Source organism: Erythrolamprus reginae, chromosome 2, assembly GCF_031021105.1.
Source record: "Erythrolamprus reginae isolate rEryReg1 chromosome 2, rEryReg1.hap1, whole genome shotgun sequence".
In the NCBI taxonomy this organism is placed as follows: Eukaryota; Metazoa; Chordata; class Lepidosauria; order Squamata; family Dipsadidae; genus Erythrolamprus; species Erythrolamprus reginae.
In genome coordinates, this window is record NC_091951.1 from 1,518,545 (window position 1) to 1,534,021 (window position 15,477).

The following is a 15,477-nucleotide window of genomic DNA, read 5'->3' on the forward strand; positions in this document are numbered from 1 at the left end:
CCCCCGCTTCTCTCCCATCCTCAGAAACAGAGTTAGGTGAGGTGGGGGCAGGCCACAGGGGGAGAGCAGGAATGCACCTATCTCTCCAACTCCTCCAGCTGCTCCTCAAGCGGCGCCGGGATTTCCCCACTGGCATACGGACGCCAGGGCAGTCAGCAACTTCTGCGGGTCCAGCAGCCTCTCCTCCCTCTTCTCGTCACTGCACATGCACGTCAGAAACCTGGAAGTTTCATGGCCGCCACTTGGAGTGCCCGGAGAAATGGCTCTGCCATAATTCACTATTATTATTATTATTATTATTATTATTATTAATTGGATTTGTATGCCGCCCCTCTCCGCAGACTCGGGGCGGCTCACAACAGTAATAAAAACAGCATGTCAATCCAATACTAAAACAGCTAAAAAAAACCTTATTTGTAAAACCAAACATACATACACACACACACGCATACCATGCATAAATTGTAGAGGCCTAGGGCGAAAGAATATCTTAGTTCCCCCATGCCTGACGGCAGAGGTGGGTTTTAAGGAGCTTACAAAAGGCGAGGAGGATGGGGGCAATTCTAATCTCCGGGGGGAGTTGGTTCCAGAGGGCCAGGGCTGCCACAGAGAAGGCTGTTCCCCTGGGCCCCGCCAAACGACATTGTTTTGTTGACGGGACCCGGAGAAGGCCCACTATGTGGGATCTAACCAGTCACTGGGATTCGTGCGGCAGGAGGCAGTCTCGTAGATACCCTGGTCCGGTGCCATGAAGGGCTTTATAGGTAATGACCAACACTTTAAATTGTGACCGGAAATTGATCGGCAACCAATGCAGACTGCGGAGTGTTGGTGTTACATGGGCATTTTTGGGGAAGCCCATGATTGCTCTCGCAGCTGCATTCTGCACGATCTGAAGTTTCCAAATACTTTTTGAAGTGACTCGAGACAGCGAGTAAACGAGACGGTTCTGTTTATTTTCAGCTCTTAGGAAGTGACTGTCAGCTGGAACGCGTCTCAGCTGGCAAGGGAAAAGCCGGCTCTATTTATACAATTTTTTTCCCGCTCAAAACGAGCTGTCAGCGCCTTAACCAATCAGGCGCAACCTATTTACATAGTCTCCCCGGTAACAAAAATATACAGAGTATTCAACACCCCTCCCTTCCTAGAAAAAAAACATACAGATTACTCAGAAAGCCATGTGATGTATTCAGCCAATCGGTGTGGTCTTTGGGTGTTCCTTGTGGACCTGCGCAATTCAGTTAGTCCTTCGTCGTCGGCATGGAAGGAGGTCGGTTCGTCGGTACCTCCTCTGGCTTCCAAGGGCCCAGGTTGAACTCCGGCCCCCAGAGTTGAGCTGGCTGGCACATCACCGACCTCCGCTGACGAAGATGGCTCCAATGTGCTGGCTGAGCGGCTTCGAAGGGGTGAGTCCATATTTAAATCCATAAATGTTGGAGTTGCGTCGTTTTCCATCGGTTTGTCTGTGTGTACAATCGGTGTTTGATCACTAGACTCAGTTTCTGGGCACCTTAAATGATCGATGTGCCTAGTCCATACTCGGCCATCGTTCAATGAAATTAAATATGTTTTTGGTGCTTTTTGTTGCAACACTGTGCCCTTAAGCCACTTAAGGCCTCCATCAAAATTCCTTGCAAATACACATTGCCCTATAAACATATGTCTCTCAGCATTTTCAGTCATATGATTCTTTGTACAAAACACAGGGTGTAATCTATCTAAGGTTGACCTGAGTTTCCTGCCCATAAGAATTTCTGCAGGGCTCCTGTTGGTTTTTGCATTGGGAGTTATATGTTGTGCCAATAGGAATTCATCTAGGTGTTCTTGCACCTCCCCAGGGCCAGCCCTTTTCAATGCTTCTTTGGCAACCCGAACATATCTCTCTGCCAATCCGTTCGCCCATGGCGAAAAAGGAGATATGAGGGCGTGCCTTACCCCTAACTGATCTAGGAAGAGTTCAAACTGTCTGGCTGTCAGTTGGGGCCCATTATCAGAAACTAACACATCTGGGCAGCCATGCGTGGCAAAAAGATGGCGTAAAGCTTTTATAGTGGAACATGTGGTGATGTTATGCATTAATATTATCTCGACCCACTTTGAATATGCATCTACTACAATTAGGAAATATTTTGAATCAATGGGACCAGCGAAATCTATGTGCAATCTAGACCAGGGGCCCTGGGGCTGATCCCAGTCCATAGGCGTTGTTTTTGGAGGTCTTGGCCTTGACTCCTGACAAGGGTCGCACTTGGACACCCACCTCTCAATGTGGGCATCTAGTCCTGGCCACCAGAAATGCCCCCTTGCTAGCCCCTTCATCCTTACGATGCCTGGATGACCCACATGCAGCATAGTCAAAACTTTAGACTTTAAACTTTCTGGAATCACGACCCGGTCACCCCATAATAGACATCCCTTAACATAGGATAGTTCTAACCTTTTACTTTTGAACTCTGACAGGTCTGTCCCCAAGTTTTCATTGTTCCATCCCCTAAGAACACAATTAACAACCTTCATAAGTGTGGGGTCTTTAGTTGTATGCTCTGCCACTTCTTTGGCAGTTGTCAGGGGGTTATCAGCTAACTCTATTAGTAAGACATCAGCAGAGGGGGCAGGGTCTTCCACTAAATCAGGAATGGGGCATCTGCTAAGGCCATCCGCATGGTTAATGGTTGTCCCTCCTTTATGAATTAGCTCATATTGGTATCCTGACAAAAAAAGACCCCATCTAAGCAAGCGAGGGGACATGAAGGGTGGAGTTGGTCTGTCTGGGGCTAGAAGGCCTAACAATGGTTTGTGATCTGTTACTAATTGAAATTTCCGACCAAATATGTAATTGTGGAATTTTTTCACCCCTGAGACTAATGCTAATGCCTCCTTGTCCAGCTGACTGTAATTCCTTTCTGTGCTGGACAGCGTTCTGGAGAAAAATGCGATAGGAGCCTCTGTACCGTTAGGCAGCACATGAGCCAGTACACTACCCACCCCATAGGGGGAAGCATCGCACGTAAGACGTAGGGGAAGTAACGAACTGTACTGTACCACTACGCTTTTGGACGTTAAGAGACTCTTTATTCGGGAAAAGGCTTCACTTTCAATTTTCCCCCATTGCCAAGGAACTTCCTTCTGAAGCAGCCGGTGTAGGGGTTCTGCTGCTGTGGCCTTCTGCCTCAAAAAAACAGAGTAGAAATTAAGCAACCCTAAAAAAGCTTGTAATTCAGCCTTACTCTTGGGCTCTGGGGCTTCTTGTATTGCCCTGACTTTATCACTAGTGGGATGGATCCCTTCGCCATCAATTGTGTAACCCAAAAAATTAACACTTCTGGTTCCCCATACGCATTTGCCAGGTTTTACTCTTAGGCCCTTGTTTTGCAGTCTTGTTAGAACTTGCCTTATTCTTGAATTTAATTGGGTCTGATCCCTTCCTGAAATTAGAATGTCATCAAAGTAAGGTATGGTTCCTCCTATTCCTGTTAGCAGTCGTTCCATCAAACTCTGGAATATTCCCGGGGCTACACTGACTCCAAATTGCAATCGGGTGCATCGGAAAGCTCCCCTATGGGTGACAATAGTTTGGAATAATGATGTAAGTTCGTCTACGGGGAGCTGCTGGTATGCCTGGGCAAGGTCAATCTTTGCGAATACCTTCCCCTCCCCCAGGGAATGAAGTAAATGTTGTACTACCGGTATGGGGTATGGATGATGTTGTAAAGCTCTATTCAGGGTTGATTTGTAGTCTGCGCAAACTCGCAAAGAGCCATCTGGTTTGAGGGGAGTGACAATTGGGGTTTCCCATGGCGCTTGATCTATTGGAACTAGAATACCTTGATGGATGAGTTTGTCTAATTCGATATCTAGTTTAGGCAGTAGAGGCAAAGGAACTCTCCGTGCTTTGAGACGGATTGGAGGCACCTTAGGGTCAAGCGAGAAAGATATAGGAGGACCTGTATAGGTCCCCAGAGTTGGACTAAATACATTTGGAAATTCTTTGACAAAATCAGGAATATCAGAATGTGTAATTGTGTGGATGCCAGAAATTCCTATACCCAAGGGAGTCATCCACTCCAAGCCTAAAAGGGAATGTGTTGGCCCTGACACCACTAGTAGGGGAAGTTCACCCTTAAAACATTTGTATACAATTGGTACATTTATGACACCTAGAACAGGAATTAATACCCCTTGAAAATCCTTAATACGTAAATCAGAATGCATTAAATCATGTTTCCCAATATGAGGCAAATACAGTTTAACCTTTGTCCAAGGCATAATGCTATATCTAGAACCAGTGTCCAGTTCCATCTGGCACGGTTTAGAATTTAAAAGCAAAGATATGTTAATTTTTGTTTTGTTGGTTGTTACCGTATAATGAATTGAAACGTCCCGGGTACCTCTTATGTAGTCGCGGTTATAGTTGGAGTGCTTGTTGCGGCCGAAAGAGCGGAATCCTCTGTTTCCTCGCGGTTGATTGTTGAATCTGGTAGCCCTTGGAGAGGAGAATGTGTCCTCTGGCGTTGGGGCTCTGCATGCTGCGGCAATGTGCCCACGGCGGCTGCAACGGCGGCAATCGGCATCCCGGAAGGGGCATTGGTGGCGGGGATGGTCGCCGCGGCAACCCGAGCAGGGAAGTAATTGGCGAGGCTGCCTGATGGGTTGGAGGTGATCTTGCCGGATGAGAAAGCAGTCTTCTTCGGGGGTCGCAGGCGGGCTGACTTCGCTTGGAGAGGTGGCTCTGCGAGAAGGCGAAGTGATGTGAGCCACGACTTCCTGTTTGTCGTTGTGCTTCAGCTCTTTTGCAGCCGCCTCAGCGACTTCGGCGGTCTGGGCGAGCTTGATGACATTTTGGAGGGAAGGTTCCTCCTCGGTCAGGAGCTTGTTCCTGACAGTTGAATTTTTCATCCCGAAGATGAGGGCGTCGATCAGGCGTGCTTCCGGGTTTTCAAACCGGCATTTTGACAGCACGGTTCTCAGGCGCGTAGCGTATTGGTTGATTGTTTCGGCCTCTAGCTGCCCCATTCTGGAGAACTGGTGTCTGTAGACGATCGGCGGCTTCGTCGGCTTGAAGTGGGCTGCGAGTTTTGTCTTCAGCGAGTCCCAGGAGACCAAATTCGCCGGAGCCGGGTCGGTTAATGTCTGGGCGAGATCGAACATCTCCGAGCCGCAGTAATTTAGAAAGATCGCTCTCTTCCGATCGTTGTCGGCTTCTCTCATGCCAGCAGCCTCGAGGAAGACGTCGAACTTCGCTAGGTAAGCGTCCCATGTAGTCTTCTCCGGGTTGAAGAAGTCCGGGGCTCTCCCGACAGGCAGGGAATCCATAGCGGCAAGCGAAGGCTCGTTCTTCCGTCGTCGCCAGGTGAAGTGACTCGAGACAGCGAGTAAACGAGACGGTTCTGTTTATTTTCAGCTCTTAGGAAGTGACTGTCAGCTGGAACGCGTCTCAGCTGGCAAGGGAAAAGCCGGCTCTATTTATACAATTTTTCCCCCGCTCAAAACGAGCTGTCAGTGCCTTAACCAATCAGGCGCAACCTATTTACATAGTCTCCCCGGTAACAAAAATATACAGAGTATTCAACACTTTTTAAAGGTAGCCCCATGTAGAGAGCGTTACAGTAGTCGAGCCTTTACAATATTAGCCTCTAGTCCCCTAATCATCTTCGTTGCTCTTCTCTGCACTCTTTCTAGAGTCTCAACGTCCTTTTTATATCGTGGTGACCAGAACTGAATGCAGTACTCCAAGTGTGGCCTTACCATTAACACTTCACGTGATCTTGATTCTATCCCTCTGTTGATGCAGCCTGGAACTGTGTTACTGCTTCATTGGCAGCTACTGCACACCATCTGTCCTCTTGTCTAAATCTCTGATGAACATGGAAAGATCTTGAAAATCCTCCTGTTCTGTTCTTTTTTCCATGTTCAGGAGAGTCCTGTGTCCTTTGAGGAGGTGGCTGTGTATTTCTCTGAGGAGGAATGGTCTCAGCTGGATCCTGACCAGAAAGCGCTGCATTCGGAAGTCATGCTGGAAAACCATAGGAACGTGGTCTCTCTGGGTAAGAGTTTTCTAGTCACAAATCAGATTTCAAGAAGACAGATTATAGTTAGTTTTTTATTTGTAAAAATAATACATGTATTATGAGATATCGTCTTCTGGGAGGGAGAAGGAAAGTCCTCGGAGAGGGGCAGCATACAAATCTAATATATTATTATTATTATTATTATTATTATTATTATTATTATTATTATTATTATTAAAGGATCTCGTCTTCTGGTGCTTGAATGAAGGAAAGAGTCAATGTCTCTTTGCTTAAATGCTTTCTGTGCTATCTCTATTTTTCCATTTCTATTTGAACTTACCTGTGGAGGCTGAAAAGAACGAGGTGTGCTTTTATGTGTCCTCTGGAGGTTATGTGAAAGGACTGTGTTGTCATTTGTACTCTGAAACCTCCCAAATTGTGTCAGAATAGAACTTTCACACCCAGCCCATAGAAGAGTCTTCTCCCAATCCAATTTAAGAACAAAGGCTTTCATTGTCATTTCTTTTTTGCTTTGAAGGTAAGAACAGGACAGGAGAAGAGAATCAAGATTCCTGTGAACTGTTCCAGGTCACCAACCCTAAAGATGGAACGGAGAAGTTTGGAATTCCAATGGAATCTGAAAGCCCCAAAAGAAACCAGTCAAAGGATTGCAATCAGGAAAACTCATCTGATGCTCTGATGAAAGACATACTTGTGCAACAAGAGAAAATCAAGAAAAAATATATTGGGAAAAGTGTGAAGCTAATCAGAGCTAAAGTACAAGTAAATGAAAACTATTTCACCCAAAACAAAGGAGAAGATGTTATAAGAAGACACAATGGACAAAATTACAATGGGACATCCATTCTTTCTCTTGGAAGTAACTACCTGACATCCCAAAAAGCGATTGACACAAAAGAAAAACCTTATAAATGTTTGAAATGTGGAAAATGTTTTAAAACAAGGGGGCAACTTACTATCCACAAAAGGATCCACACAGGGGAGAAGCCGTATGAATGCATGGAGTGTGGAAAGACCTTTGCTCATAGTAATTCTCTTATTTTCCATAAGAGGATCCACACAGGGGAGAAGCCGTATAAATGCATGGAATGTGGAAAGACCTTTGCTCATAGTAATTCTCTTATTTTCCATAAGAGGATCCACACAGGGGAGAAGCTGTATGAATGCATGGAGTGTGGAAGTACCTTTGCTCGAAGAGATCAATTTATTTACCACCAAAGGATCCACACAGGGGAGAAGCCGTATAAATGCATGGAATGTGGAAAGACTTTTGCTCAAAGTAGTGCACTTCGTTCCCATAAAAGGATCCACACAGGGGAGAAGCCATATAAATGCATGGAGTGTGGAAAGACTTTTGCTCAAAGTAGTGCACTTATTTCCCATAAAAGGATCCACACAGGGCAGAAGCCATATAAATGCATGGAGTGTGGAAGGTCCTTTGTTCAGAGCACAGATCTTACTTCCCATAAAAGGATCCACACTGGGGAGAAGCCATATAAATGCATTGAGTGTGGAAAGACCTTTGCTCATAGCACTACACTTACTTCCCATAAAAGGATCCACACAGGGGAGAAGCCGTATAAATGCATGGAGTGTGGAAGGACCTTTGCTCGAAGACATTATTTTATTTACCACCAAAGGATCCACACAGGTGAGAAGCCGTATGAATGCATGGAGTGTGGGAAGACCTTTGCTCAAAGCAGTGCACTTAATACCCATAAAATGATCCACACAGGGGAGAAGCTGTATAAATGTATGGAATGTGGAAAGACCTTTGCTCATAATAATTCTCTTACTTCCCATAAGAGGATCCACACAGGGGAGAAGCCATATGAATGCATGGAGTGTGGAAAGACCTTTGCTCAGAGCAGTGCACTTAATACCCATAAAAGGATCCACACAGGGGAGAAACCATATAAATGCATGGAGTGTGGAAGGTCCTTTGCTCACAGCAGTGATCTTACTTCCCATAAAAGGATCCACACAGGGGAGAAGCCGTATAAATGTATGGAATGTGGAAAGACCTTTGCTCATAATAATTCTCTTACTTCCCATAAGAGGATCCACACAGGGGAGAAGCTGTATAAATGCATGGAATGTGGAAAGACTTTTGCTCAAAGTAGTGCACTTTGTTCCCATAAGAGGATCCATACAGGGGAGAAGCCATATAAATGCATGAAGTGTGGAAAGATCTTTACTCAGATTAGATCTCTATCCTCTCATAAAAGGACCCATACTCAGGAGAAACTATATAGCAATAGCAATTCCACTTAGATTTCTTTACTACTCTACAATGCTCTACCACTTTATCTTTGAGCAGTTTACAAAGTCAGCATCTTGTCCCAAGCAATCTGGGTCCTCGTTTTAGTGAATCAACTGCTAAATGTAATCTACAGAAGTTGAAGGTATTTTCAATAAAATGTCAAATTGAAACTTTTCCATTTCCACTTATTTAAAAATGCTCCATCCATTTTCTTGCTGAAATATTTTTTCTGATCCATTTGCATTTCTTGCTCAAAGAAACAAGTCACGGTTTTCACTTTGTAAAACCGCTGCCTTTTTTTAAGCTAATACACAAAGATTGTTAATGTTCCCAGATGCAAATGGTCTTATTATGAAGAACAAAAAAACAAAACCCCACACTGGAAATGTCATACAGTGGTACCTCATGATACGAACCCCTCGTCTTACGAACAACCCGAGATATGAACCCGGGGTTCAGAAAATGTTTGCCTCTTCTTACGAACTTTTTTCTTCTTACGAACTCGCCGCTGCCGCCCGGCTGTCGCTTTTTGAAACAGCCAGGGGGCTTCCCAGCGTCCTCCTGAACATGAACACCAAACGCAAACTTCCGGGTTCGGCGTTCAGGAGGCCTCCGAGAAGCCCCCCAGCTATTTTAAATGGTGACCCAGCAGCCTCCCGAATGCTGAACCCAGAAGTTCGGCAAAAGTTCGGGTTCGGGAGGCCGCTGGGAAGCCCCGCCGCCTGGCTCTCACGTTTTAAAACAGCCGGGGGGCTTCCCAGCAGCCTCCTGAACCCGAACAACAAACCCGAACTTCCGGGTTCGGCGTTTGGGAGGCCTCTGAGAAGCCCCCCGGCTGTTTTAAAAGGTGACAGCCGGGGAACGCCAAACCTGGAAGTTCGGCAAAAGTTTGGGTTCGGGAGGCCGCTGGGAAGCCCCGCCGCCCGGCTGTCACCTTTTAAAACAGTCAGGGGGCTTGGCAGCGGCCTCCTGAATCCGAACGCCAAACACGAACTTCCGGGTTCGGTGTTCAGGAGGCCTCCAAGAAGCCCCCCCGGCTGTTTTAAAAGGTGACAGCCGGGCGGCGGGGCTTCCCAGCGGCCTCCCGAACGCCGAACCCGGAACTTTGGGTTTGGCGTTCGGGTTCAGGAGGCCGCCGAGAAGCCCCCCGGCTGTTTTAAAAGGTGACAGCCAGGCAGCGCGGCTTCCCAGCGGCCTACCGAACCCGAACTTTTGCCGAACCTCCGGATTTGGCGTTCGGGAGGCCGCCGAGAAGCCCCACCGCCCGGCTGTCACCTTTTGAAACAGCCGGGGGGCTTCTCGGCGGCCTCCCGAACGCTGAACCCGGAAGTTCAGGTTTGGCGTTCGGGTTCAGGAGGACGCTGGAAAGCACCCCCGGCTGTTTCAAAAGGTGACAGCTGGGCGGCGGCATTTTTTTGCGTTTTTTTTTTTCCTGTTGCACAGATTAATTGATTTTACATTGTTTCCTATGGGAAATAATGTTTCGTCTTACAAACTTTTCGTCTTGCGAACCTCCCCCTGGAACCAATTAAGTTCGTAAGACGAGGTATTACAGTACTTTGTCTAGGTAACAACCAGGTTAAATCCCAGCTTTAATTTACAAATAATGAATAATCTTCAGCATTATAGAATTAATAGTTATTAAAACAATCCTTCAACAGAGAGCAATGCTGTTAGCAAAGTACTCTGAGATGGGATGGATATTTTAAGGACCCTCTTGGGGGACTCAACCAGACACCTCCACTCTCGCCCCCTCCTCAATCCATCTAAAAATTGTGCCACTTAGAGATTTGGTGAAGAAGGAAAGAGGGATCCTGTCCAAAGCTCTGCTGTGATCTTGGGATCTGCCTGAACTCCTCTGCCTCCACCTGCCCCCACTTTCCCTTCCCCCCCCCCCCCCCGATCCCTCCCATTCCACAGTCCCTGCTGCCCCACCCCATCCCAAGAAAGGTCCGAGTCTTCGGAGAGGGGTGGCATACAAGTCTAATAGATTATTATTATTATTATTATTACTATTATTATTATTATTATACATCACACAGTCCTAGGTGCTTGGGAAGCACCTGACTGGTGATGAAATACGAAATCCAGCATAGTGATCTCGTTTGCTGTGTTGTATTATTATTATTATTATTATTATTATTATTATTATTATTATTATAGTTGCCATCTGGGACTTGGACCCCTCCCCACCTCCTTCCCCAATAATGGCTTGTTCTTTGGCTAGAAGGAGGACGGCCAACTGCAGGCAGAGCTTGGTTTGGGGATGAGGGCCTCCATCTGCAAGGATCTTGGCATGGCCCTGGCAAAGGCTTGGTGCATCCCGCAATCATAGGGCTGCCAGGGCTCTGGACACAGTCCCAGGTGCCATCTGAAGTAACCAACTTGGTCTTTGTTTCTGGGTCCTCCTGTGCCTCCCTCTCCTGCACCATTGTAGGCTTATATCCTGTGGTGATCAAGATCTAATGGCCGAAGAACCAGCAGGCAGTGAAGGAGGGTGTGGCCTTCAGGTAGGAGCTCCAGAATGGAGACTGGACCCACCAGCTCCAGGTGATGCTGGCGACCCAGAACCAGCGAGTGGACCTCTATGCTTGCCAGGTAGAGCATGCCAGCCTGGAGGCTCTCATCACCGTCCAGTGGGCTAAGCTCCTCCTCTCCATCTCCTCCTCCCCTGGGGACCTTGTGCTGCCCCGAGAAGGGCAAGAAACCCTCTTTCTAGGGAGAGCCAGAGTGGCCTTCCTTGCTGTGGGGCTCTTCTACCTGAAGAGCAGGAAAGGTGAGTATGAGGGGCTGGAAGAGGAGTTGTGGGGAGGGGACCAGCTAGGGGAGGTCTCTTAATCAAGCCTAGCCAAGAGGGTCTCTTTCAGAAATATTTTTGGGAACTTCTGTTCTTGGAGGTTTATTAAAGAAAGAGAATGCAACCTATTATGGGCTATCAATGGGGAGGGGGTCCCTCGGAGTCCTCGAGCCCATGAAGGGTCCTGATTGACTCATTGTCTCCAACAACTCCCATCCACCCACCTGCAGGTGGGTTTCTCTTCCCCTTTTTCTGAACCTCTTCTAAATGTAATTGGAGATTTTTAAAATTCTTTAATTGCTCCATTAAAAAAGCAACATACCAGAAAAAATCTTCTTGCTGTGCACATAGCAAATTTTTCAGATTTTGGTTTGTTTTTCCTTACAGAGACCTGAAAAAGAATTGCAATCTAAAACAAAAACTCACCAACACTAACATCTTACCCAGAAGTTTTCCAGGTTTTTGGGGAATTGCAAATAGGATGGAGAGGGACCATTCTTTCCCATTCCTCCTTCGGGGAGGGAACACTCTTAGTTTGTGGGCTTTTCTTTGTAACCCCCCCCCCCTTTGCTCTTAACCCACCTTCTTTCTTCTTACAAAGAAATTGGGCTTCATAATATTTTAATATTATTTTTATATGTTGTTGTCACGATTGTAAAAGTCCGTTTGAACTTTATCGTGGAGGAGATGGATTTTCGAGTTCCAAACATTTCTTCAAAACAAGATTTCTTTTATTATGAAAGTAAAAATAAACATTGTCTGAGTAGACAAAAGATCACATCATGGAGTCTTAAGGCAGAGAAGAACAACAGAGCATGAAGGCGGAAATGACAAGGCAGGATATTACATAAAATATAGGAAGAGATTAATAAAGGCACACATATTAACTCTTTAATTACTAAATGTCTCTGAGGCTGGCAATATTCAGCGTGACACCCCTTCTTTGGCGGTCATCAGGGACATTGGTTCACATAAGGCACATTTTCTTGCAGAGGTATTTGTGTTGGTCAGCTGGCAGTGGTTTATTCAGCACGTCAGCAATCTGTTCAGTTGTGGGCACATAATGTAGTTTCACGAATCCTTGTTTTACGTATTCTCTTGCATTCTTGTATCTTATGTCGATGTGCGTGAACGAGCTCCAACATATTCAGTTTCAGATATGAACGTAACTGAAACATTGTCCTCCATAATAACAATTGGTTTCATGGGATCACCCCAAATACTATCAACGAGAGCAGAAACACAGGTTAAAGCATTACAACAGTCAGAAACACAGGCATATTCTGACTCAGTGGAAGAACAAGAAATAAAGTTTTGCTTTCTAACTTTCCAATCAACCATTCAAAAACATTATATAACCAGAGGTACTTTTTTGTGTTTCTTTACCACCTGCCCAATCAGAATCTGTAAAGCAAATCAGCTCAGGATAATTGTTGTGTTCTGGTTCTAAGAACAACTTCATGTTTTTTGTGTACTTCATGTATCTCAGCAGTCTCTTTATGCACGTCCAGTGAAATGTAGTTGCTTTGCCAATGTACCTTGACAAAAGATTCACTCTCAGTGAAATGTCGGGTCTTGTCCAACTGCTAATGTATAACAGTGACCCAATGACTGACCGATAAAGCGTTTGGTCTTCAAATTGAGGACAGTCTTGCTGTGCCCAACTGTAAAAATCAGTTTGCATAGGAGAACGACATGGATATGCGTTAGACATGTTACAATTGTGCAAAAGTTGATCAACCTTGTTCTCTTGAGAAAGGCAAAACCCCTTCTCAGTTTTTTCAATCTGAACCTCTAGATAATCATGAATGTGCCCTAAGCTTTTCAAAGTAAAATGTCTTTCTAAACCTTTTGCAAAAATTTCACTCATACGTTTGTTAGGACCAATGTAAACAATATCATGAACATAAACAAATATAATTTCATAAACATTATCTTGCCCTTTTGTAAACACGCATTCATCAGAGTCAGACTTAATAAAGCCCATTGAATTTAGCTTGTCAATGAGACATCTATGCCACATTAAACCACATTGTTTCAATCCATAGAGACTCTTTTGCAGGTACCAGACATCTCCTTCTTGATCCTGGAAACCGGGCGCACCCTTCACGTAGATCTCTTCGTCTAGATCAGCATTCAGATAAGCAGTTTCGACATCAAACTGGAAAACTTCTAAATTCAAGGCAATGGCTGTGGTTAAAGCAATTTTGACACTTTCATTTTTAACTGTAGGTGCAAAAGTATCTGTATTCTTCTGGATAAACTTGAGAGTAGCCTTGTGCTACTAATCTTGCTTTATATATTTTCTCACCATTTGGTTTTTGTTTAATTCTGTAGACCCATCGTGTGCCAATAATCTTCTTGTTCGTTGGAGGTTCAACGTGTTTAAACGCCATAAGTTTCCTTAAACTGTCCAGTTCAGTTTCCATTGCATTATAACATTTTTCTTGTTCTGACTCAGGTAAATATCTTATTTGAGAAAAATTCTCAGGTGGAAGTGTACTGGTTGTGGCAGCCTAAGGAATGGAGCCAATGGTTGTGCCGGTTGAACTGGAATCTGTGGCAATTACGCAGGTTGAACTGGAATCTGTGGCAATTGCGCTGGTGAAATAGAAACTTGTGGCAGCTGTGCCTGTGAAAATTGCGCCCCTTGGCTTCATTGCGGTATTTGCTGCAAAAATGTTGCTTGAGATACAAACCTTGCTTTGTCTGCAGTGTAGAATTGTTGTGCTGAAGCTCCTTGATTCATTTGATAATCTAAAAGGAAATCTCTCTGGTACAGATTAACATTTTTCTGGTCTTATAAATTTTCCAGTGACTTTAATTGCTTAAAACAGTCACTAGATAACACTGCAGGATCATTTTTCATCATTTGGCTTGAGAAAAGAGAATTTGGGTGTTGAAAATAAATATTTAATTTTAATTGCTCAGTTTGGCCACCAGATGGCGCTACAGCATTTTCTTTGGATGGTGTGACATGTGTGAGGTCAATATTTTCAGAGCGGGGAATTTGCCCCCCACCAACTCCATTTTCTTAGCTTCTAATAATTTATAATTTCCCCTTGACAGAACATCGTTTGCATATTTCTTAATTCATTTAATTTTTTTTCTTTTTCAGTTATTTGTCTGCAGTAGAAATCAATTAAATCCATTCCACTCTTAGTAAGTACAACTGAGTTCATATTTGCATAGAAATTAGAAAGATAATTTTGTACAGTCTTTATATCGTGCTGTAAATCGGCTGCAAGAGATTTTGAGGTAAATAACTCAATATTTGACGTTAGAGATTGTAAGGGCAAAAATTGGCTTTCCTGAGAAGTTAATTCAGAGGCTTTTAAGGACATCTGTTTCTCATCAAGGGGTTTTTCCTTAGGTCTTGCTCCGAGGCCAGCGGAATATTTAGCTATGTCGTATTGAGTAATTGCTTCAGCCTGCAGCTTGGAAGTTGTTCTGTCTGGGTTCCCCCAGACCTCAACACCAACTGGAAAAAACAGCCAGACACTCTGGTAAAAGCCAAAAGTATTTTATAACTGGAAAAAATAAGCACAGAGGAAAACCTGTTCTTCCCAACAGACAGGCTATAATATGTTACAGCAGGGTCCTGATGTCCAGACAATACAGCAAGCTTCTTGCTGGCACCCCCCCCCCCCCAAGGTTTCAATAGTCAAAGGCACAAACCAGGATTCCAAGACGCCAAAGTTCACAGCCAGGTCCCACGACTCTCAAAGATAAAACTCCACAAGCCAGGAAGGGTGGGTCTGCCTTTTAGCCTTTCCCAAGAGCACCACACCCAAACCCAGCTGTTGCCACTTTAATGCTGAAAGTACTTAGCCAATTGATTCCGTCTCTGAGTAGCTCTTCTTTGTCGCAGATCAATTATGGCTTGTGCATTTTCCTCTAAGGAATCCAGGCTGCTTGCTGGGGAGAGCTCCCCCTGGTGGGACTCTGGCTGTCCTCCCTCTTCTTCAGCCTGGGATTCCTCCTCCTCGTCTGTCTGCACCTCCTGTTCCTCAGCCTCTCCCTCTGAGCTGGAAACCGACAGAAGATCAGCCGTTCCCGGAGGGGCCTCAGACGGAACCACAACAGAAGTATAGCCAGAATATTGCTGTGCCTGACCAGAAGCACAGAATTGAGAAGCCTGTTCTGATAATTTTATATTTTCAGTAAGAATAGCTAATTTTTCTATATCAATAGGGGAGGCAGACTTATTGCGTATGTCTTCTGAAACCTCAGTGAGAGATGAAATTCTTTCGGCAGGAATTTCCCCCGTGGGGGTGGGGCAGCAGCTTGTTCTGGCAATGATTCATCATCTCTTTCTTCTTGTATCCTCTGAAACTTATTCCACTTCACAGGGCCTCCTTCATACTCCCCCCCCATTACCCAAGACC

General features: G+C 45.1%; 1 pseudogene; it reads left to right on the forward strand.

Annotated features, from left to right (window-relative positions):
* LOC139162989 (zinc finger protein 721-like) overlaps positions 1-15,477 on the forward strand; it is a 35,633-nt pseudogene that overhangs the window by 1,276 nt on the left and 18,880 nt on the right.